This window comes from Ambystoma mexicanum, chromosome 7p (assembly GCF_040938575.1).
Source record: "Ambystoma mexicanum isolate Mex_15411 chromosome 7p, UKY_AmexF1_1, whole genome shotgun sequence".
In the NCBI taxonomy this organism is placed as follows: Eukaryota; Metazoa; Chordata; class Amphibia; order Caudata; family Ambystomatidae; genus Ambystoma; species Ambystoma mexicanum.
The window spans coordinates 197629522-197652372 of NC_090939.1; the positions used below are offsets into that span (position 1 = coordinate 197629522).

Consider the following 22851-nt stretch of genomic DNA (forward strand, 5'->3'; position numbering starts at 1 on the left):
GCCTTCGGGTTTGTTTCATTTTGCACATTCTATTTTATCCATTCGGCATTCGGCTCACTTCCCCAGAACCCCAGGAGCACCCCGGTTAGAGGGACTTTCCCTCTGCACTCACCGGTCTCTGGTGTTCCCTCCGGGTAGCTGCATCTTCAGTCCCGGCTCTGCCTGCTGGCCTTTCCTTCAACCCCGAGCCCCGCTCGCTCTCCGGCTTCTCTTCAGTTCCAGTCGGAAGCTACTCTTCCTCCCTGCAGATTCTGTCAGTCACTTTGCTTCCTTTTTCTTGCCTCCAGCTCTGGCTATGTATCTTCGACCAGGGAGGCACCCACACCTGTGGTCTCCATGCGTCCTGCCTGGCCCTGGGCTCCACAGTTCCTTGGGTCATCTGCCGGCGTCCGGACTCTCCTGCAGGACCCACCACAGATGCCTCCTTGCACACAGGATACCCTGCTGGTCTCTTTGCTGCTGGTCTCCGCCCTTCTTGTACACCTGCAACCACTTGACAGGTTGCAGGTGTGAGTTCCAAATTTTAATTGCCTGGTAGCAATTAGAGGAGAACTTGGGACATGCCTGACCTTTACAACACTCTGCAGGCCTCTTCCTCGTCTTAGTACTAGAGTGGTGAAATGACTTACTAGTGTTCACTACTAGTCGCCTCTTCCTCGTCCCAATACTATTGTAGGTTGAATGAGGGGAAATGAGGGGAGATGTTTTGCAATAGCCCATAAAGGCCGGGGGAGGGTTAGGTTGGTTCTCACAAGAAAAAGTGGGATACCATGTTTCACCTGTGGATACCCTCTTTCCAATCCCCAGGGACCCTCCACCCAGGTGATCCTACTTTGCTTCTCCACTCCCAGGGTCAAGATGCAAAAGCAATGGCCTTTCCCTGGCTACCTGAGAAGAGGATCCAGGGGAGTAGGTGTGAGGATACCCTCAGGTTTATCACCAGTCCCTCAGGGAGTTTAGACAGCCTGCATTTAAGGAGACACCTGTAGCTGAAGAAAGACAATTGGTAGTAGGGGTTACCACTTGGAAGGACTAACCGGGGCTACGGACGCCTGGGATAGGTAAGAAATACCACAAGAGAGGGAGAGGAATGTCCCTGGGGCCCACAGAATTTAAAATAGAAACCCTTTAATCATCCTAAAGATTTTTGTGCCATCTGTGACAGTTGGTTATACCAGTCTGAATATATTTCCTTACTGTGGCATGGCATGTTTTAATGGGCATCAAGAGTAAAGCGAACCTAAGTGATATTATGTGGCTAGACTGTTCTACTTTAGTGCAACCAGTCTGGCCACATATTCTTTCTGTGGCTTGGCATTTTTGAAGGACATCACAAGTAAAGCAAAGTACATGGCTAAACTGGCCTCCTTTGGTGCAACCAGTCTGGATATATTATCTGACCTAGAATTGCATTTTAGAGGCATCTAGGTTAAAGCCAGTTTGATGAGAGTTCCTACATGGCTAGACTAGCCTATATTGGTGCAGCCAGTCTTGACATGCTTTTTTATCGTGGCATGGCATTTTTACTGGCAAAGCCAGCAGGAGTATCTTCTTAAATGGGGATAGTGATATACATTAGCATAGCCAGCATGGACATGGTATTTTATAATATCATTACTCCCATTATTCACAAAGCAAAGAGGAGAATGTTCTGATATGGGAATGCTGGCAGATATTGCTGCAGCCAGCATCGAAATATATGGGCACAGCCAACATGAAAATGTTTTTTATACTGACATATGTTGTGGGGAAACGCTTTGAAAAATGCTCTGGTGAACTGTTGGTGACTTGCATCTATTTTGTTTTTTTCATGAGTAACCCTTAAAAACCAATTACAAATGGTGTGGCGTTCTACACAATTAAAAAAAAAATATGCTTTAAAATGCACAATTTTAACCCATTATTTCAAAATATCCTTAGGGGGAGAACCCCCTGAACTCTACTGGGTTGCTTTGGGCTCTCTGACTATGCTCGGCCGTTCCCACATATTTATCAGAAACATTTATATCCCTCCAATAATTCATATTTATTTATATATATTTATTGTGATTCCTCTCACATAAACTTTACACAAATCATTCTTAAATAACAATATTACATGTTTCACTAAAACCAAATATATACATTCAAAAAATCAGTCACATATATAATTAAATTGAACACAGAGATATTAAATACATTCAAACATGTACAAAATAATAAGACATTCACAAGTTAGCAGTAATTCCCAGTTTCAAACAAACTTTCATCCATACTCTATAGAGTGCAAGGTGTAGAGCTCCACTATTTGAGTTTAAACAATAAAACCAAAATTCATCGCTTTTTATTGATTTGTAAGAGTGCACAAAATTACCATAGTTAATCATATAGTTCACTACCATTTTAGGGCATTCTGTCATTACATGCTTGGGAGTTTCAAGAATGGGCCTCACATTCAAATATCCGGCAATATCTCCCATTTATTGGTACACTCAATCTTGAGGCAACAATACTGAGAAGAGGCATCTACCTGGTACAGAAGAGCAATAAGAAATGATGTAACTTAGCACGGGGACAGATAAGCAAATACTTTTGAGGGGACATGAATTTGTGCTGCAGTTCCATGGTATCAATATAGTTCTTCAACCTTCTTAGGTGAGAATAATTCAAATTCCAGTCCCAAGTAGTACATTTCTTCTTCCAAACACCAACCATCATAGCTATGTCTGAAGAGGATCAGCCAACCACACCAAACAGTCTAATACTCTCTGTATTTAAAGAGAAAAATTGATTTCCATCACATTCACATCAATAAGCACCCCCATAAGTTTCAGCATCGGGCAGAGGGGCTCTTTAATAGCCTTAATGTACAAAGACCTCTTTTTCATCGGCACCTGACCCTTCAAAGAGGACTACCCTAATTCCAAGTGCAGAATTCCAATAGGGACACACGGCGGCAGTGCCAGAATTCTGCGCCAGAATGTACCTTCTAAGACGCTAAGCCACTTCTAATTGTTGATAGTAATGGCTTCTGGGCCATGACGCATCGCCGGGCAATATCACTGTTTATACAGATGGATTATACGGTCCAGAGAATATCCAGCTGAATACCTAGCAAATCGGTCAATCAAGCCGTCAACGTGGCTGCCTTCCTTTGCATCCCTGTTGGAAGTACAGGCCTTGGAAGCCCTGCCCGGCCCTAGCGGGCCTCCGTGAGTTGAACAATTGTTTTTCCTTTGATGCTTTTTGCATCCGCGCTCTGAGCGCGTTGTTGTGCCTGCTCTCCCCTCCCCTCCCACTTCCTGGTCCTCCTCTCCCTCCCGCCTCCCTGCCCGCCCACACCCCCTTCTGATTGGCTGTCCGGCTGCCTCCCTTCTGGGCTACTCGACGCCGGCACCCCCTGCTCGCTTCTTTGTTGAGCTGAGCGTGGGAGAGCGGTCGCCGGTAGCCCTGTTGGAAGTACAGGCCTTGGAAGCCCTGCCCGGCCCTAGCGGGCCTCCGTGAGTTGAACAAGTGTTTTTCCTTTGATGCTTTTTGCATCCGCGCTACGATCGCGTTGTTGTGCTTGCTCTCCCCTCCCCTCCCACTTCCTGGTCCTCCTCTCCCTCCCGCCTCCCTGCCCGCCCACACCCCTCCTCCCCTTCCTCTTCCTATAACCATTCCCTCCTGGGCAGCCCTCTGCCCGGCAGCCCCCTGCGGCTAAGGGCCCCTAGGCCAAGGGCGACTCCTACAGTTGCGGCTCCCTGTGTGTCTGCAGGTGTCAGCATCACTTGCTATCTCCACCTTCTCCCGGCCCACCCCACCTACACCGGGTCACTACATTCGCATTGGTGTCTTCACCTCACTGTGTTCAACAGTTCTGGTCAACTAGGGTTTTTTCTCCCCTCGCAGGATTCTCAAACTTAGGTGGGCTCTCCACTGTGTACCTAATACGCATTACTGTTGCTGTTGTTGTTCTGAAATGTGGTAAACTAGGGTTTTTCTCCCCTCGCAGGATTCTCAAACTTAGGTGGGCTCTCCACTGTGTACCTAATACGCATTACTGTTGTTGTTCTGAAATGTGGTAAACTAGGGTTTTTCTCCCCTCGCAGGATTCTCAAACTTAGGTGGGCTCTCCTCTGTGTACCTAATACGCATTACTGTTGTTGTTCTGAATTGTGGTAAACCTGTGCTTGCCGCTCTATTCCTGTCTGCCGGCTCTCGCATCGTCTGTCTCCCCCCCCCACTCCCTCCTACTCCATGGTGCTCTCTATCTCGCCTATCTTCTCTAACTGCTTCTCCATTGACTATCCTGCTCTCCTCACTAAATCTGGTAGGAAAAAGTTTAAAAAGGACATCCTGGTCTCCAACCCAGGCCTCCCTATCGCTGACACCTACACTAATGCCTGCTCTAAGGAAACTCTCACTGACATCCTCTTTTTCGTGCCTTCACCTGACCTATGGACCCTTCATATGGTCTCTGTGCTCTCTCCTTTTTCCTCTGCTCCCATTAATGGTGGCACCAGTTGGGATGTCCTCTTGGCCCCCTTCCGCTCCTCTAAGGCCATCATTAATGTCTACGCTAATGGGACCGTCTTGGTCCAAGGTCCTCAGGCCAACCTTCACCTCTTTGATAGATGCTTCCCTCGCCTAATCAACTTCCTTTCCTCTCCCGCTGTCCCCCCTCCTCTGTCCTCGGCTACCTTGCCTCTACCCTCCCTCCCTGCCCCCTCTCGTGCTCCTTCTTCACCTCCTTCTTCTACACCTCCGCAGGGCGTACCTCTGATCTGTACCCCTCCCCGGAAGTCCTTCAAGGCTGGCAACCTTCTCCAAATTGCCACTCTTAACTCTCGCTCTGCCATCAAACATTCCTCTGATATCTGTTGCCTTCTTGAGGAACTGGACCTTGACATCCTCGGTCTCACTGAGACATGGTTCACAGCCAGCTCTGTCACCAGCTTTGACACACTCCTACCTGACGGTTACAAGATCTTCTCTGTGCCCAGGCCCAACCGTGCAGGGGGAGGTGTTGCCCTCATCTTCCCTGAGTGGATTCCTGCCACTGTCACTCCTATGCAGACCTACTCCTCTTTTGAATGTCTTGTCTGCCGACTCTCTCTCTCTCCTAGCCATTCCCTTACCGTAACTACTATCTATCGGCCACCTGGTCAAATTTCCTCCTTCCTCTCTGAGTGGGCTGACCTCTCCTCCTCACTCCTGTCCTCAACCACTCAACTCCTCTTTCTTGGTGACTTCAACATCCACCTTGTTGCCTCCTGTCCCCCCACTGGACTCTTTCGTGACCTCTGTGACTCTCTCTCACTCTCTATTCTCTCGTCTGGGCCTACTCATTCTGCAGGGCACACTCTTGATGCTCTGATCTCTTCTGACCTTCCCCTCTCTGTCCCTCTCTCCACTCCTCTCTCCTGGAGTGATCACTTTCTCCTAACCTCCCACCTCACCCTCCCTACCCCACAGGCAAAGCCACCCTCATCATTGCCACCCACCTTCTTGGTCATCCGACCCATGAAGCGCGTGTCAGTTGAGGCTTTCGCTGCCACCTTCTCGCCCCCCTCCCCGTTCGGCTGACTCCCACTCTGACACAGCCCTCTCCATGCTCCACTCTGCTATATCTGATACTCTTGATATCCTTGCCCCTGTCATGAGAATCCGATTGAAGCCCAAAGCCAAATGTAACTCCTGGTATGACTCGGATCTCGTCACCCTAAAACGCAAGTGCAGTGTGGCTGAGAGGAAATGGCGTGCTTCATGTTCATCCTCTGATAAACTGGCCTGCCGCCTGCTCCAAAGGCAATACCGTCTCTCCGTTCTCACCAAAAAGAGAGCCCTTATTGAAGCCCGCATCTCTGCGGCATCGAACAACTCGGCTGAACTCTTTAAAATCTGCAAGGAGCTTGCCAACCCTGCTGCAGTCTCTACCTCTCCTGTCCCCTCCCAGGCCCTCTGCACTGCACTGGCCTCTCACTTCATCTCAAAAACTCAGGACATCCTGTCCTCACTCTCCTCCTATCACCTCCCTCCCTCTCTTCCCGGCTCTTCCTCTGGCCCTTCTGCAGCCACCCGTCCTCCCTCCTTCTCTGCCTTTCCACTTTTTTCTGCTGACAAGGTTTCCAGACAAGTCCGATCTATGAAAGTCTCATCTAAACAGGTTCACCCCTGTTCCTCCAAAACTATCAAGGACCACATCGACTCCCTGGCTCCTGCCCTGGCTGACTTTTGCAACCACTCCTTCACCTCTGGAGTCTTCCCATCCCCCCTCAAGCACTCCCTTGTGCACCCTCTTCTTAAGGAACCCTCTTCCGACCCCTCCTGCCCGGCTAACTATCGCCCAATCTCCATCACTCCCTTCCTGGGCAAGCTCCTGGAGAAACTTGCCATCTCCCAGCTTAACTTCCATGCTGAAACTGTTGGTAGTCTCCATGACCATCAATCTGGCTTCAGAGCGGCCAGAAGCACGGAAACTGCTCTCCTGAACATCCGTGAGGACCTGCTCTTGAACCTCGACTCCAACACTCCGTGTGTTCTCATTCTGCTCGATCTCTCTTCTGCCTTTGACACTGTCAACCATGCCATCCTGCTCAACCGTCTCCGTGATAACCTGGGTATCACTGGTCAGGCTCTGGCGTGGCTGACCTCTTTCCTTTCCAATCGACCCTCCCAGGTCCAACTTGGGTCCTTCCTCTCTGACATCTTTTTCTCCACCTGTGGTGTTCCCCAGGGATCTAATCTCTCTCCCTGGCTGTTCAACCAGTATCTGGCACTCCTTGCCCACCGCATCGCCGCTCTCTGCCCCTACTTTCAGTGCTATGCGGACGACACCCAGCTCATTTTCAGGCTACCCTCGGCCTCCTCCTCTCCTTCCCTCATCTCTGACTGTCTGTCTGCCATCCAGGAATGGTGTGCCGCCAATGACCTCTGCCTTAATGCTAGTAAGACTGAGATTCTACTCATCGGCACACCCACTCCCTCCTTCCCTGTAGCTCTCTGGCCAGCCTCGCTTGGCCCTCCTCCTGCTCCTATTTGCAAGGCAAACAACCTCGGGGTCATCTTCGACTCCACACTCTCCTTCTCTCCTCATATATCTGACGTCTCTAAGAAGTCACACTACCAGCTGCACCTCCTCAGAGGTATTCTTCCCTTCCTCTCCTTCCCCCAGAAGCTCACTGTCTCCCGAGCCCTGGTTCTCTCGAAGCTGGACTACTGTAACAGCCTCTATCTTAATCTGCCTGCCTCCACTCTCCGCCCCCTGCAACTCATCCAGAACAGAACTGGGCCTCAAGCCCAGGGACCGTATCTCTCCAGGACTGAAATCTGTACACTGGCTCCCAGTGGCTGCGAGGATTAAGTTCAAAACCCTCTGCACTGTCCACAGGGCCTTCTGGGGCCTGGGGCCTAAATACCTTGAACTCTCTCTTCCTAAATATCTTCCTTCCCGAGCCCTTCGCTCATCCATCTCCAACTCCCTCAGGGTCAGCCGCTTCTCGAAGCAACGAGCTTGGGGTAGATCTCTCGCCGTGGCAGGGGCCTCCCTCTGGAACAGCCTTCCTACCTCCCTGAAACTTTAGGAGAACCATCTCCGGTTCCGGAAGCACCTCAAAACCTTCCTCTTTGCTTCTGCTTTCTCTCTCCCTCTCCCCTGCTAAATTCTCGACTGAATCTGCACCGAATCTGCAACTGGGCCACTCTCACCGACCTCAATCCTGGGCCCAGCCACTCTCCTCTTGCACTGCCTCCCTGGCAACCCCTGCACTGAGGGACTGTCTCTGTATCCCTACAGCCCCCCCTTTCCCAGCACTTGTCTGCACTTACCTTGCACTTGCCACTAGCTGGCCCTATTTATTTACTTTATTCTACTTACTTGTACTGCACTTCCCCTCTCCCCTTCTCCTTGCACTTTTCCCTTCCCCCTACCCCTGCACTTGCGCGGTCTGAATGACACCTGGCCTAGTAGGATCGTTGTCTGTCTTCCCCTTGTTCCCCCCTCCCTGCCTCGTCGCGCCTTGAAACACTTGTGTATAGGCGCGTTACAAATGCCATATCATATCATATCATATCATATCTCTGCTATCAAGGATGGATAGCCTCTCCCGGTATCTATCGTAACTCTCAGACAGGTATAACTCTCAGTGTAGTCTAGCTTATGGCCCTGGAGAAAATATTAGGGGCGGGCAGTCTTCTTCCCGCTAAAATGCAACACCTTTGTTTTGCTTAGGTTAATGCTTAGCTCATTCTCAAAAGCGTACTTTGCCAGCATTTCCAATAATAATAAGTAATAATAATAATAATGATGTAGCATTTATATAGCTCTACGAACCCTCAGGCATCTGAGTGCTGCTTATTATTACCCACGGGGTGTGGTGCTCATTTATCGACCTCGGAAGGATGAAAGGCTGAGTTTGGCCCTCCCGGGATTTAAACCTGCGTCAGCAGGCTCTGCAGAGATGTCAAAGTGAGCGCTCTACTCGCTGTGCTATCAGACCAGCTTTCTCGCTCCAAGGAGCGAGAAAGCCCTGCATAAGTGTGGTCCAAGATTACAATGTCATCGGCATAGGATAATGAAATAGTGTGAGTATGGCCAATGCGCGGAAGACAGTTTGACACAGTCCTCAAGGTATTTGGCACAGTCCTGAAGTTATCAGCCAAATCGGAAAGGTACAAATTGAAAAGCAGAGGGGCCAACAGACACCCTTGCCTAACCCTATGTTGAGTAGCAATCAGGGTAGAAATGGTCCCCCCACCATCCAATTTAAGCTGGAGACTAGTCTCCAATACCAGAATTCACCAGCTGCACTGGTACCAGGACCACCAATTCCTCTTCTTGCAAACTCTGCACACACACTTGATGAAGGACCCGGTGGCTCCCTCATTGCACCATTGCAGGTGCTAAAAGCATTAGATGCCCCAGCAGCAGGCACTGGTGACCATTGAAAGATGACACTTCACTCAGGAATGTTAAATTATGCTTCCAGGCACCTAACTACCACCACTGCCTGCCACTGCGGGCTCTAAAGCTTAAATAAATTAGGCAAGTGTTGCCAAGGGCAGGGATGGATGTGAGAAGTTGTACATATAGTTGTGATCTGTGTGGTGGTGTCTTTTAGATGAGGCTGAAAGTGCACTCAATTAAAATGTGTCTATTTCAATGTATGGGTCTGATCACTTCAAGTGACATATCATTATGCTATGCAACAGTTAATGTAGCTAAGCAATCATATCCGTGCTCCCAACCACCCCCAATCCCACGGCACTGCTGATTATTTTAAGGCGAATGAAATTCAACTAGAGGAGCTGATGAGGGGACCTTTGAGTGAAAATGTATGTAAAACATGTGGTTTCTGGACCCAGTTAATGTTGCAAATCTGAGGTCAAGGAGCTCAACTAGGACTGAGTTCTCTGAGAGGCGGCTTTGATTGCCATGTCTCCCCATTGGACTAAGAAGGTGCTTGGAGAAGCAGGCATAAGAGAGCACTTGGAGGTTTGGGTTTCCCTTGAGGAACGAGAGCCTGGAGCGGAAAGGGAGGCACTGCTAGCAAATACACCTAAGCCTTGGTGATTGGAACTCCGTTTAGCTCTGGACTCGCAGGAGAAGACACGGATATGTATAGAGAGGCTGTACGGCAATCCTCTGGTGTTTTTAAAACTCTAGGGTTAATAGCTAGTGCCTGATATATTGATAATGCATAGAAGGACGTTTTCTGTGACAGGGATCTCCTCCTATGTGTTATTACATCTTCCATAAGAGTTTTCGGTTCAGCGCCCTACTCAAAAGCGTACAGTGCACATGAAGGAGAGGGATAAAGGGAGCTTCGTTCTTAACCAATGGCAGAGTTTCATGTGAAGGAGTGAGGGGTTTCTTACCTCCAGCCAGGGGTCTGCAACATTTGGCTTTCCAGAGGTTTTGGACTACAACTTCCACGTGACATAGCCAGCCTAGTCAATAATGAAAATGTTTGTATTATTGTGGTCCTCACCATTGACTCTGCCATCTAGGTTTGATGGGAGTTGTACGAGAACACATTGGAGAGCCAAAGGTTGCAGCCCACTTTTCTAGAATGTCGAACAGCGGTTACAGCGCTGTTTGTGGGGTGCATAAAGGAAAGACATGTATAGGATTTTGTGTGTTTATGTAGAAACGTCTACAGCAAGGACTAAGCTGCTAAGCAAGAGTGAGCAGTGCAAAGGAGGGGGAGGGTACAGAGATTCAAAAGAAGGGGAGTGAAGTATTGTATAGAAGAGGGAGAGGAGTGGTTGATGGAACAAATCACGACTGGATCATCAGAACTCATCAAGGTGGTCAGTAAAGAGCAGGGTCTCAGTTATTCCATAAAGTGCAGGAGAGAAGTCCAGATGCATAGCACATCGCTTAGCATTTGATGGGAGATAAAAACAGCCAAAACCATGCATTGTGCCCTTTCCTCTACCTACTCCTAATAAGCAGACCCAGCATGGCCGGGGCTTTACACTTGAATGTCAATCTAATGTACATGCCCACCTGCTCTCTCTCACCATGCGACCCCCTTCATTATCAAGCTGATACAAGAGTGGTCTTCAAACTCTGGCGCTGGTCTCCTAGATGGGCCAAAGATTGTCCAAGGTGGGAGGCATGAGGCTCTTTTAAAAGGGAGTACGCTGACTGCTTTTAATAGAAAATATAAGTGGTTATACCTTGTTGGGGGGCCCAGCAAAATTATTTTTACTCAAAGGTGGGTGCTCAGCACATAAAGGCTTGTATACACAGACATCATGAATCTTGCATTTGCCCCACTTCATGGCACCCAGGGCTGGTGACAGGTGCTTGCCCAGTTCCTCCCCCGCTCTGCTCTGTGCGCTTATGCGATTTTCAGTCACAGGCACACTTGTCTCTGCTGAAGAGCAGCAGAGGCAGCACGCACAGCCATGAAGAGAAGGGCTCCCATTGCAAACCGAGTGAGAAAACTGGTGTATGGTAGGCCCAAAACCCAATCGATAACATCAATCCAAGAAGCAATAATAGAGTGCACGAAGCTGCACAGAAAACAGGTTTAATACATGCAAATTACGGCCAGGAGGGTCAAGCAACCCCGTAAAACTGTAAACTGAAAGCACTCTGATCAATTAACATATCATAAAAATATCCAGTAGATGGTACTCCCACCCCCCCACCATTGGTCCCCACAATTATAAAAATATAAACCTCCTTAATTGTTCCCTACAGTACCCATGACCATCTTAAGTACAACCCTCTTCAAATGACCTATTCATGCAGTAAGCAGAACATACTTAATCCTGATTAGGTGAAAACTTGAACAAGTAACATTTAGTAAAATAATGAGCCCTTATCAGTTAGAATAGGTCAATATAACTGTTGATGTGCAACCCCACCAAAATGACCAATCAAATCACAGGTGTGAAGAGTGAAGGTGTGAAGAGTGAAGTCATCAAAGTCAGTGAATAAGATCCTACCCCATGAGCTCAGCCAACTTGCAATCCCCAGATAGTTCCCAGACCTTGTAGCAGCACCTGGTGCAGCAATCTTTGCAACTCCCATTTTGAAACCTGTTGCTATCTCGAGCACACACGGTTCCAACTATCTCTTGGGTACCAGGTGGCTTCAAAGAACCTTGTTGCGGCTCTACTCTTAGGAAATTAATGTCTTGTATTTATTTGCGATACTATGCTGTTCTATGACCAACCCAGTTACCTCAACACCGCCTAGGGGGCAGTGTAACTCTAATCTAGTTTCATGATTGGACACCGTCTCCACCTCTGACCTTGTTCTCCTCAAAATATATCCTTCACAACAATGATGCCTCATGCATCGTCAAGGCCACAGACTACTATCCTTCTTTTCACTCGAAACTCCCAGGAGCAGCTGCAACTCACCCTCCCTCCAAGAACCTTGGCGTGCTCAATGCTAGCCGAGGGAAACTAAAATAAAATATAATTAAATGGAAAGACAGAAGCTGAGCTCTGCGGCCTAGTGCCCTAAACAACAGAAACCCACCATTCTAACAGGGACTAGTTCAAAATGGCAGGACTCTTGCAAATATGACAAGAGGCCCCTTTTCTAACAAAAACCAATAACAATATCTTTTGCTTCCCATCACTTCACCATACAGTGGGTAGCCTAATGTTCTCTACAGTGTAACAAAACTAAGTACAACTCAAAGCTAACCTAACATGCTGAGAGAAATGACAGAAGTGCTAACCCCAACAATGACTAAATGTGCATACTAATACATGTTCCGCAGCTTATATTTCCTCCCACGTGTCTGGCTTTGCACCTGCGTCCCAACATTGGGGACACACAAGCAGGGGAAACTGGATGCGCAAACTGGAATACCAGGACAGGTAATGGTGATGGGCAGAGGGTTAGAAATGGGCAGCTGACCTGTGAAGGAGTATGAGAGTTAAAGCGTTGGGCAGAAATGCTAACTAACATCCTGTGACTGTACTATCAGCTCATTACATCAATTCACCCCCTCAGTATTCGCTACGATGGTAACGACTGCCTGGTGGAGGATATCAGGGCAAGCAATGCACTCAACCCTCTCAAGCTGCTCTGAGGCTCCTCTGGCATTTAACATGTTGAGTTTGAGCTTATTATTGAAATGCATTGAACTGGATTTAGGTTCTGCAGATGTATCGCATCCGCATGCCATGCACAAGCAGCAGAGGCTGCACTCAGCCATGAAGAAACCGAGCGGGAAACCAGGGGATACACGATCCAGACCGTATCCCAAATATTTGCCAACACTGCAATCAAACCTTGCTCAGGGTTGAAAGGGTTTGCAGGAGCGCGGGAGTCTGCCCATTGCTCATGGAGACTCCAGCGCAGTGTGGGAGATGTGGCGGGTCTGCATCAAGAAGCACCGCTCATTGAAACAAAGCAAAGTTTCTGGCCACATTGAAGCATTGATGAAAGAGACTCACTCCACCAGGGCCTGTCCTTTTTATCGGCAGCCCAAGCATAGGCGCATGAGTACATGGGGGAAGGGGGCAAATGCACTATAGCTCTTTAATAACAGGGGTAGGAACCTCACTTTGCTCCCATAAAGATGTTTTACCATTTTCATTTTCTGGCTACTGTAAGTGCTGTTTGCTTTAGTCAGACATAGGAACTGCATCTGATGCCATGATTCTGAGCAGTACCAGGGATCCACTGTCTGGGTTCTTTGAATGTTGAGCGACAAATGCAAACCAGAAAGCTACAAAGGTAGCGCAGTAGGGCGAGTATCTGTTGCTGAGATGTTATCTGTGCGTAGATTCTTGGACTTTGTTCCGATTCCTTCTGAAAAATGTTCTGTTTCAATATGAGTAGAAATTGGGCTTCCTCAATGCTTTTGGTTACTTGCTTGTATAATAAGGGCAGAGGGTTTTCCGCACCCCTACCGAAAATCTAAAGTTGGCACCCGTGATCTCAAGCATCCTTCACTAGAACTGTTTTGCGTTCTGCTGGTGAGGCCAACAGTCCTGTCTGTCTGCACTGCAGTGGAGGATGCAAAAGGTACATCATCAGATGACAGGGTCAGACTGGGACAAGAAATAGGCCCAGACACCCAAAAAAAAGTGGCCCACCCCTCGCCTCAAAAAAGTGGCCCACCCCTCGCCTCAAAAAAAGTGGCCCTCAAACCATCATCGAGACCGTGAATCGCGTCAATTCACGACTTTACAGAAAATGCTATTTATGGAGGGTTCATGTGTCTGTTACGTTACAACACAGCTCATAAAATAACATAACTTTGTGCTCGCTTCGGCAGCACATATACTAAAATGGGAACAATACAGAGAAGATTAGCATGGCCTCTGCGCAAGGATGACACGCAAATTCGTGAAGTGTTCCATAAAAAAGAAAAATAATAAATAAAATAAAATAAAATAACATAACTTTGCATACAGTTCTGTGACAGGGCCCACATCTCCGAGGTGCAGGAGTGGCAGCAACACTACTTTTCACTCCTTGACAAAACAGGTGGCATCAAATAGCATTGTTCCTAAGTACACTACGAAAAATATGGTTATGATTTCACTAATGTGATATACATTTCATACAAGAATGGATCACCATATGTATCATTAATATATGTGTGTATAGATCCATGTTGTCGAATTACTGTGAATGTAAGCAGATGTCCCAGGCCAAATGATAATATGTTATTGTATAGCAAATACGCTTAAGCTCTTTTTTATAGAACAAATCTGCACACAATATCTCCCAACCTGTGTTGGTACTCATTTATCGACCTCAGAAGGATGAAAGCCTGAGATGGTTCGAACCTGCAACCTGCAGATCTCACACTCATCGCAGCAGCGAGCGCTCAACCCACTGAGCTATCATATCGGCTATAGTAAAATGAGCAAAGGTCTTGATATTCTGAGGCACCAACAGGCAAAATTAGCCCAAGACTAATCTATACACTGATAAGAGAAATGGGGTGGTGGATTGAGACTTCAGGAGCAATGTCAGTGTCCTGCTTAACAATGGATCTGACCAATGCCCTGTAGAAAAGGGCAACCCAACCCCCAATTGCTGGCCTGTGTCACCACACATCCAGCACACAACAGGTGTAACTATACAAACGGAAATGTCCCCGGTTTCCATATCGTATCTGCATCCAATAACAAAACAAACGGTAAATGTCGCTTGCTAAAAATGTGAATAGCAGGTGGCATTGATAAACTTCCTTATGGAATATGCCTCTTTTTTCATGTGCAAAAAACAAACAAGTGGGTATTTAGTGGTGATTCGAGCATCACCGCCTGCAATAAAATCCATGAAGGCTGAAATGCATGCGCATTTGCTGCACGGAGGATTTGGGTGGAGACAGATGCATACTTTACCACTGCACCCAGCTCCGTGCTGAAAAGGCACGAAAGTCCCTCGATTCATAAAGTACCCCTCCGCCTGGATCAAAATAAGCAGCTCTAAGCCTATATATGCGTTGCCCTTCTGACAACAGCATTAAGCAAGTAAGCACACACGTGTGATGCCAACTATCGCTTAAGAACAGTTATTAAATGCAATCATTTTCAACAATATCCAACAGAAAGCAGTGCAGTGGAGGTAGGCCTGGCGCATTGCATAGATTTTTGTGGTGTGAATGTGAGTGCTCATAAAATCAGTGTAAATCAGAAAATGTGAGCATTGCATAGGTACTGGTACCCACACACATTTCTGCCAATGGCCTACATTCTGACTTAGAGCACTATCACGAGGGCCCACGAACAGCTTCTGAAATGCACCTCACTCCTGAACTGAACCTATGCTATTTCAGCTCTGAAAATTACACACTGTCCTCACAACAATGACACATCTAATATGTATGTGAATAAGTGCAACACAAAACGCTGCCAATGCATCCCAATACTGCCTGCCATTACGTCCTGCTATTCCAATAGTAGGACCTGCACAGAGCTCTGTGAATACACCTCAGTCATGATCTGCAGGCTACAGCCCCCCCACTAATCCAGTACTGGGACCCAGACCACACAAACATCTATCTGTCAGTGCACCTCAAACCCGACCTTTAGCACATATGTCATCAGGCTCTATTCCACTCACGGTATATAATACACCAGTCCACTTTTGTCTTTACTTTGCATTCTGGTATTTGCAGTCCTTGATTTTAGGGCAACTATAAGTTCCAAATTGCAAATTAAAAACATGCATGCCAACATTATCCATTACATGTGGTCGATGCTAGCCTGGTCTTGTTTTAACCTTGATTCTGAGATTTGTAAGGGGGGAGGGCGCCTGACTACAAGACCACGAATGCAAAGTTAAAACCGAGCAGACTAGCATCTCCTGAATGGAATAGATAATGTTCAAACATATGTAAACACTAGCAATAGAATTACAACTTCTGCATGGAATGGGACATATTGTCATGTATGCATCTGTACACCCATTCTAGCAGTGGAGTAACTTTGCTGAAAATGTTGGGGGGACATGACAACTGCAGGAAAGGGGCAGGTGGAAGAGGGGCGGATGTGGCTCTGAGGGATCGTTTCGCAGAAATTGTTCATAAAAATTTCAACGAATGGTAGATGACCGAATTCGGTCACAGCCATTAGTTTGAAGCCGAAGATACCAAACAGGAAGAGCGGGGGTTGTGTGGGTGTCGCCCGCTCCCCATGTTTGGTATTTTCGGGTTCGGGGGTTGCAGGGGTGTCCCTCGCTTCCTTAATATTGGAGGCGGGAGACACCAAAAAGAAAAAAAAGAAAAAGGGACCCTGCAGAGTCAGATCTGACCCGCATTAGAGGGATGAACTGACACCACAGAGTACAGGAGAGTCGGCGGACAGAGAAAAGGTAAGTAGAGGGGTTTGTGGGTGTACTGGTAGATATGAGGGACATGGGTTTGTTTTTTTTTGTACTGTGAGCTATGAGCCACTGATGGGAGGGAGGGGTACTATTAGCAGGGACATTTATCCCTTTGGAAATGTGAATCGGAGGAAGTGATCAGAAGTGAGAAGGGTGCATAATGCTGCATTCTTTATGAAATAATGACAATGGCTTTAAAATCCATGGGTATTTGTTAGGCTCACATTAATCTGCATGATGCTATTGTGACTTGGCATGCAGGATGGGGAGAATAAAACTAAAGCCATACTCCCATTGCTGAACATATATCTATAACAATGTATATAGTGTATGGTTAGTTTACTATGAAAGGCTAGTTTATTATGTAATGTGGTTTTCTTCCAAGGCATTGCTATAAATAATTATTTAAGCACACGAAATGTAAAGCAACACCTTAATAAATATCTATATCAACTAAACCTGGGAAGATGTGCACAGTAGATAAATTGTCCACATCCCAGTTTCACCATTTAACCAAAGTTTGTGATCCTGGGCAAATCATTTAATCACATCATGCCTTATCTGCAGCTCTGTAACTGATTCTGATTCACTTCAAAGCTTATGTTAATATATCATGATATTATAATTTTAAAAATCCTAATGACTATAGAGTTTCTCCAAATATAACAATAGTGCAATTTAGGCATTTTGCACCACAAAGTTATTTGCCACTTGGCTTACTTATGATAACTTATTCTAAATTCACTTCCATGGTGCCTCCAAGTATCAAAGACTGATGATGCTCCTTGCAGTGGCCTTTTTTCTGTGAAGTCACTTGTGTTGGTGCAATCCATATGCTAATTAGGAGGTTTGCATGTATTTTGCCCCATAGGGCTTGGACAGTGCTCTAATAGACGAGTTTGCTGCATCTGGAATGATGCTGCAGTGTTATCTTTTTTATTATGTGTTAAAATGCCATCTACCACTAATTTTACCCAAAAAATAGATTGGGCCAGGGGTGGGCGGTTTAGGGGTGCAAATGAGACCATGTGGAATTGCATGCAGTGCATTTCGTCGCTCACCCCCCATTTGGACACTGCTTAGTTTGGTAAGTGAAGCAGTTTTTGGTGGCCTGTAACCTGAACCATGACACCCATTGACTAATTTGCATCAAACCGTCCTGAAAAAGAGTGCAGAACTCGAAATACTTTTTGCCAGTTTGGTGAAGATTATTTTTGGCGGCAGTGGAAAAAATGATATGGGGCTCCCAAAAGTTTGCTTTTAACACAAAATCCCACTTTGTTCCTAATGCGCACCTAGTGCAATAATTGCTTAACAAAAGTTCACCATGTTTTGAAGGCCTATAGCACTCAGCTTCATTTCATAGAATTTGCAGAGTATGATAATTTTGGGTCACAGGTTTTCTCAGCTTGACTTTTGCCACTCTACTTGGGGAGGGCGCACCTTCCACCAACTTCATTTTGAAATTAGGATGGTGGTGCTTTAGTAGCACCTGAAAAGTGGCAAGACTAATTTAAGAGTCATTGCAGAGCTCTGGCTTGCCACAGAGAATTCACCATTTGTTATTGTTAGTGTGTCTTCATACCTGGGGCCTTAATGTGTACTGTGAGGTCTACTCACATTGTCCAAATGTGACCCATGCTCTCACTAGGGTCAGCCCGCAGCCCAGCTACCCAACAAACATACACAAACACAAAAACATTATTATTTTTTAAAACTTACCTCTGCTCTGCTTTCAAATGCAGCAAGGACCACATCTCAAGTTACACCGACCAAAACCTCTTTGCACTCATGCGCCTCCAGACAGAAACCAGAAAGCTTAATAAGATTCCTAGTTCCTGTCAGTGTGTCACACGAACGCAAAGCCGTAAAGCAATGCTCTGTGCCGTGGCACGCAGAAGTGCTGCTGCTAGCGTGACAGCCCAGGCGCCGGGCCCTGCACCACCCAGTTCAGCACCCTGGCTGCTGACTTTGAGTCAGACCAGCCAGCATGAGAAACTGAGCGAAGCGGGGCATCCCGGCCCCGCATATGTTGCAGTGTGGCTGCCAGGCAGCTCAGCATTATGTAATGAGACAGCGCAAGACTAGCTGGGCACCCCAGCTGGGCTCACGCTGTCCAATTACATAATTGATGATTGCAGCCCCCCTGCCCTCCCTCCGAAAAATGGCGGGGCAAAAGGGCATGCCACAGAAGTTGGGGGGGGGGACAAAACCCCCTGTCCTCCCCTATAATTACGCCCATGCATTCTAGGACAAAGACTACACACAGCACTGCCAGTGCCCCTCAATCCAATCCTGCAACAGGCCTTGCGATTCCAATTAGGAAAACAACCTCCAATTGAATGAGAAGGTAACATGCATTGGATGTGAAAGCAGCCGACGCAGGACTAGAAAATATGTGTTTTTGTCTTGTTGTCTGCTGTTAGATTTTTTTGTTTGAATGTATGTTAGCAACAGTCCCTCCCCAATGTACGGCTCTATGGTCCCGCCCCTCCCACAACAACACATGCTACCTTCCACACTGCGCTGCCCCTTACCTATCACGGAAGGAGGGCTCTAACGGGGATAAACCCTCAGACCTCCTGCACTCACATACCCCCACAGTCCAAGCCGGAAGTTTGCTATCTCCTCGGAAGCAGAGACCCTCAGTCTGGTAAAACTCAACTTAAAATGGAAGGGAAAACAGAGGCAATGCGCACAGTCTCGCTTTCACTTCCCCTTTTCGTGAACAGAAATTTAGATCACCAGAGACCAGAGGCGGCGGTGTGGAAGTGGGTGGGGGAGAAGTGCGAAGGGGATTCATCCTGTGAAGCAAAAGGAAAGGGAGGGGGGTTTACACTGAAGGGACTTGACAGTGACGCACGCTGTGCAGTGAGAGAGGTTATTATAGGTGGTGGGGCACGTAGTCAGTATGGATGATAGACACTTGCTACATAAGCAAACAGACAATTCCATTTGCGAGCAGTTGCAGGAGGTGTTACCTTTTTCCAAAACACTGGAAGTGGGCCGGGCTGACCTCGGCCTGGCCCGCTCCCAGTGTTTTGTAAAAAACAAACACTTCCTTCACTTGCAAAGTGGCGGCTGGAGCCATGGTGTCTCGTGCCGACTCACTACAGGCAGCCCTGAGCCGGCGCGTGACCCAGGCATGGGCTTGAAACTGGCCCCTCGTCCGACTCCAAATGATTTCGGCCCAACCACAGGTTGATGGGCCATTCTGACCCTAATTATATGTCATGCCAAATAATTGTAGTATTTCATGTCAACACTAAAACCACATTTTTATAGCAATGATAATTGAAAAAAAAGAAACTGACCCTCAGAAGAAAAAAAACGGCCCCTCAGAAAGAAACTGGCCCCCAGGTCCCAAAGGTCATCGGCCAGTGGCCGATGGATCGATACGGCCAGTCCGACCCTGTCAGATGATCCCTAACTACAAAGGAGAGGCCGGCACCCCCCATTCACTGCCAAAGAGTTGTTGTCATGACAGGCCTTTTTGAATGATAGTAATCCCAGATAAGATATTACTTCCAGGCCACCAAGGCTGCTAAGCCACTCCCCTTGTTGATATGGGAGGCATTTAAATAATATATAGGAGGTGTATATTTCAGCTAGGAATTGTTGTGTCGGGACCCAGGTCACAGAGTCCATGCACACCGTTGCTCGGGGCACCCGGCACACTCATCACGGGTGCAGATGTCGGGCTGGCAAACAGGCAGACGTGCCAGCCTGTCGGATGGTGGGGGAACCCACCACACACAGTTGAAGATGGTCACCCTGCTGGGCCGTGATCACACGTACCCGGACTATGGCCTGGGGGCACCCAGGCTATCATGGATCACACAGCAGGAGTTGCCCAGCAGGGGCACCGGCGCCCTGCACAGTTGCCCGGCAGGGGCTCTGCTATGTCATGCCTTGAAACACTTATGTATAGGCGCGTTATAAATGCCATATCATATCATTTCATATCATGGGGGACATCAGAGACAGCGTTGCCCAGCAGAGGCACTGTCCTGTTGGGGGGCCATGCAGGGAAGGCCCATCTGCCTGGTACGCAGCGTCAGCATCGCACTGCAGGAATAAAGACATGGAAGGCAGGAGTCAGTTGGTCTCGACTGACCAACCGGAAATGACACATCCCTTTTATTGCGTGAGTCACATGATCACATGTGACTTTAGCACGAGCCCTGGGAGGGACTCATTACCCAAAAAGGGGTGGCACACCACAGGAATGGGTAATTCATATCTGCATGCAAATTAAAAGAGTGAAAGACTGGTTTAACGGTTTTCCTTTCTGGACAGGCACACCTTTACTGATTATCCTGAAATCTAAATATTTAGCAGGAGTTAGTTCACCATCAATATAACTATTTACATACGAGAGCAAAGTTATTCAAAAGGAAGACAAGGCAAGTCACAAGCCACCATATTAACAGAGTTCGCTAATTGTGGATATACTATGGCCCTCCTTCCCAGTTTGATGGTATTCCTGTAGTATTTCTGTGGAAATACCCACAAACACTATTACAATTACCACCAGTTAAGCCTGATGCTTTTCAATCTGTACACGTGACCACTGGATCATATTAAGAGGTCGGCTGGAGTAAATTTTTACATTTAAGCTGATGCTACTCAGCACATTTTTCAGGTTGATGAGGATGATGCGCAGGTTGGAAGTGGGTTGAAATCGTGTTTGGAGCAGGTCAATATTTGGATGCGTCTAAGCAGGCTTAACTTTAACGTTCAGAAGACAGAGTTGCATATGCAGTTAGCCCACAAACTGCTATTTTTGGGTCAGCTGAAGCATCTAGATGGGTGTCCCAATTCTGGCCCCCTTTCTTAGGAAACTGCCCATCGTCTCTGCAAAACGTTAAGTTTGGCTTTCTGGCTTAACTCGTTATGTCTGGAGAGCCAGATATCTCAAGTTTCTAGTGCATGTTTCTTTCATACGAGGTCCCTTAAATATCTTTTGGAGTTTTGGGGATTTAGGCATAAAATTCAAATAGTAAATGCCTTTACCTCTATCCGGCTTGATTACTGCAACACTCTGTACCTCAGCCTGCTAAAGGTAGCTATTGTTCGACTACAAAGAGTACAAAATACAGCCGCCAGGGTGCTGGTCAAAACTGATTGGAGAGAGCATATCTCTCCGATCTTCCGTGTTCTTCACTGGCTGCCGGTGGAAAAATAAAGTTTAAGACGCTATGCATCATGCATCGGGTGCTGTATGGTCAATCGGCCAACTTCATTAATTCTAAACTCCTCTGCTATGCCCCAGAGAGGTGTTTGTGCTCTGCCTCCTCCAATCTACTTTCGATACCCTCCTTCAGATGGATGAAATGGGCAGGTCGTTCTTTCTCTGTTCAGGCAACACGGTTGTGGAATTCTAGACTTCCGCCATAAAGTAAAATTTTCTTATTCCCTCAGTGAGTTGGAAGATGGTGGGCAAGGGGGTGGGGGTCTTTTGTTTTTCTGACTGTTTGGGATTTGCTTGGACCACCTGTTTCAGTGCCATGCTGCCTCCTGGCTGAGGTGATTTGTTTTGTGCTTAATAAATGGTGGACCATACCATATCTTTTACCCCAAAGAATTATCACTGGTGCACAGACTGAAAGGAATAGCTTACCTGGCAAAGCTGCAGATGGCTACCTACCCTGGGCCCTTGAAAGACATACACAAAGGGAGTACCATGACCCCCAGATTATTTCAACAATTTATCATAAAATGCATTAAATCCTTGATAACATTTAAAGTATTTTGGAAAACCCTGCTTAATAGCTATATCACTGAAAATGGGACTACAGTACAAGGTGGTTGTGCTTTGTGATGTATAATTCAAATTGAAACCCTAGCTAGCATCCTCATAATAGGTCTTTTCTTCTGCAATTTGGGATCCCTGGAGACCTTAGATATCTCAAATTGAAATTAGGAAGGACAATTCCTTTTATTGATCTCTGCCATAATCCGTGAAGTATGTAAAATGTAGTCCGTGAAAAAAACACTTTGCACTGGGGTGTTGCGAGGGTGAAACTGATGCCTTGAAAGTAGAGAGCAAGTCATCATTCCAGAAGCAACAGAAAACTTGAGAAACCCAAGCCTTTCTAATTGTTTACTTCCAATCCAACATTGCAAATGACATCAAGTAATGTCTATGCCCAAATTCAGAATCCACATTTTGTCATAAATATTGTCCAACGGTTCTCCAACCAAATCAGCCCAACATTTAGAGAACTATTTTTTAGAGCAAATATATTTCTCCTATGCCTATACTCTAAAATGGTTTCAGAGAAAACTAAGTTGTTTTCTTTCAAACTTTACTCCCAGAACTGCACCATCATAGTGTGGGATGTTCTGACCCACTAGGCTCGACCCTGCAAAATCACTGTGTGCTGCTTTCATCAGAAACAATAGAATGGCCGCCAAAAAGCCTGATGTGCACTAAAAATCTCTGAGAAATGCGCAGGGAAACCGGTAAAATAGACTGCCAATCCATTTTGCCTATGTCAGTGGTAAAACAGGAGACCACACTGACAAAAACTGTCATTGGGCTGCCCATAGAGTGAAATGGATTT

At 46.9% G+C, this 22851-nt stretch overlaps 1 protein-coding gene and 1 non-coding gene across 3 annotated transcripts in view; one reads left to right on the forward strand and one right to left on the reverse strand.

Moving 5' to 3' along the window:
- The window catches only part of IGSF5 (immunoglobulin superfamily member 5), a 544054-nt gene that overhangs the window by 478637 nt on the left and 42566 nt on the right, over positions 1-22851 (reverse strand). The gene's annotated exons all lie outside the window — the stretch shown is intronic.
- On the forward strand, positions 13703-13809 carry LOC138526645 (U6 spliceosomal RNA). Its single transcript, XR_011283679.1, has one exon. It is a non-coding gene; the product is annotated as a U6 spliceosomal RNA (small nuclear RNA).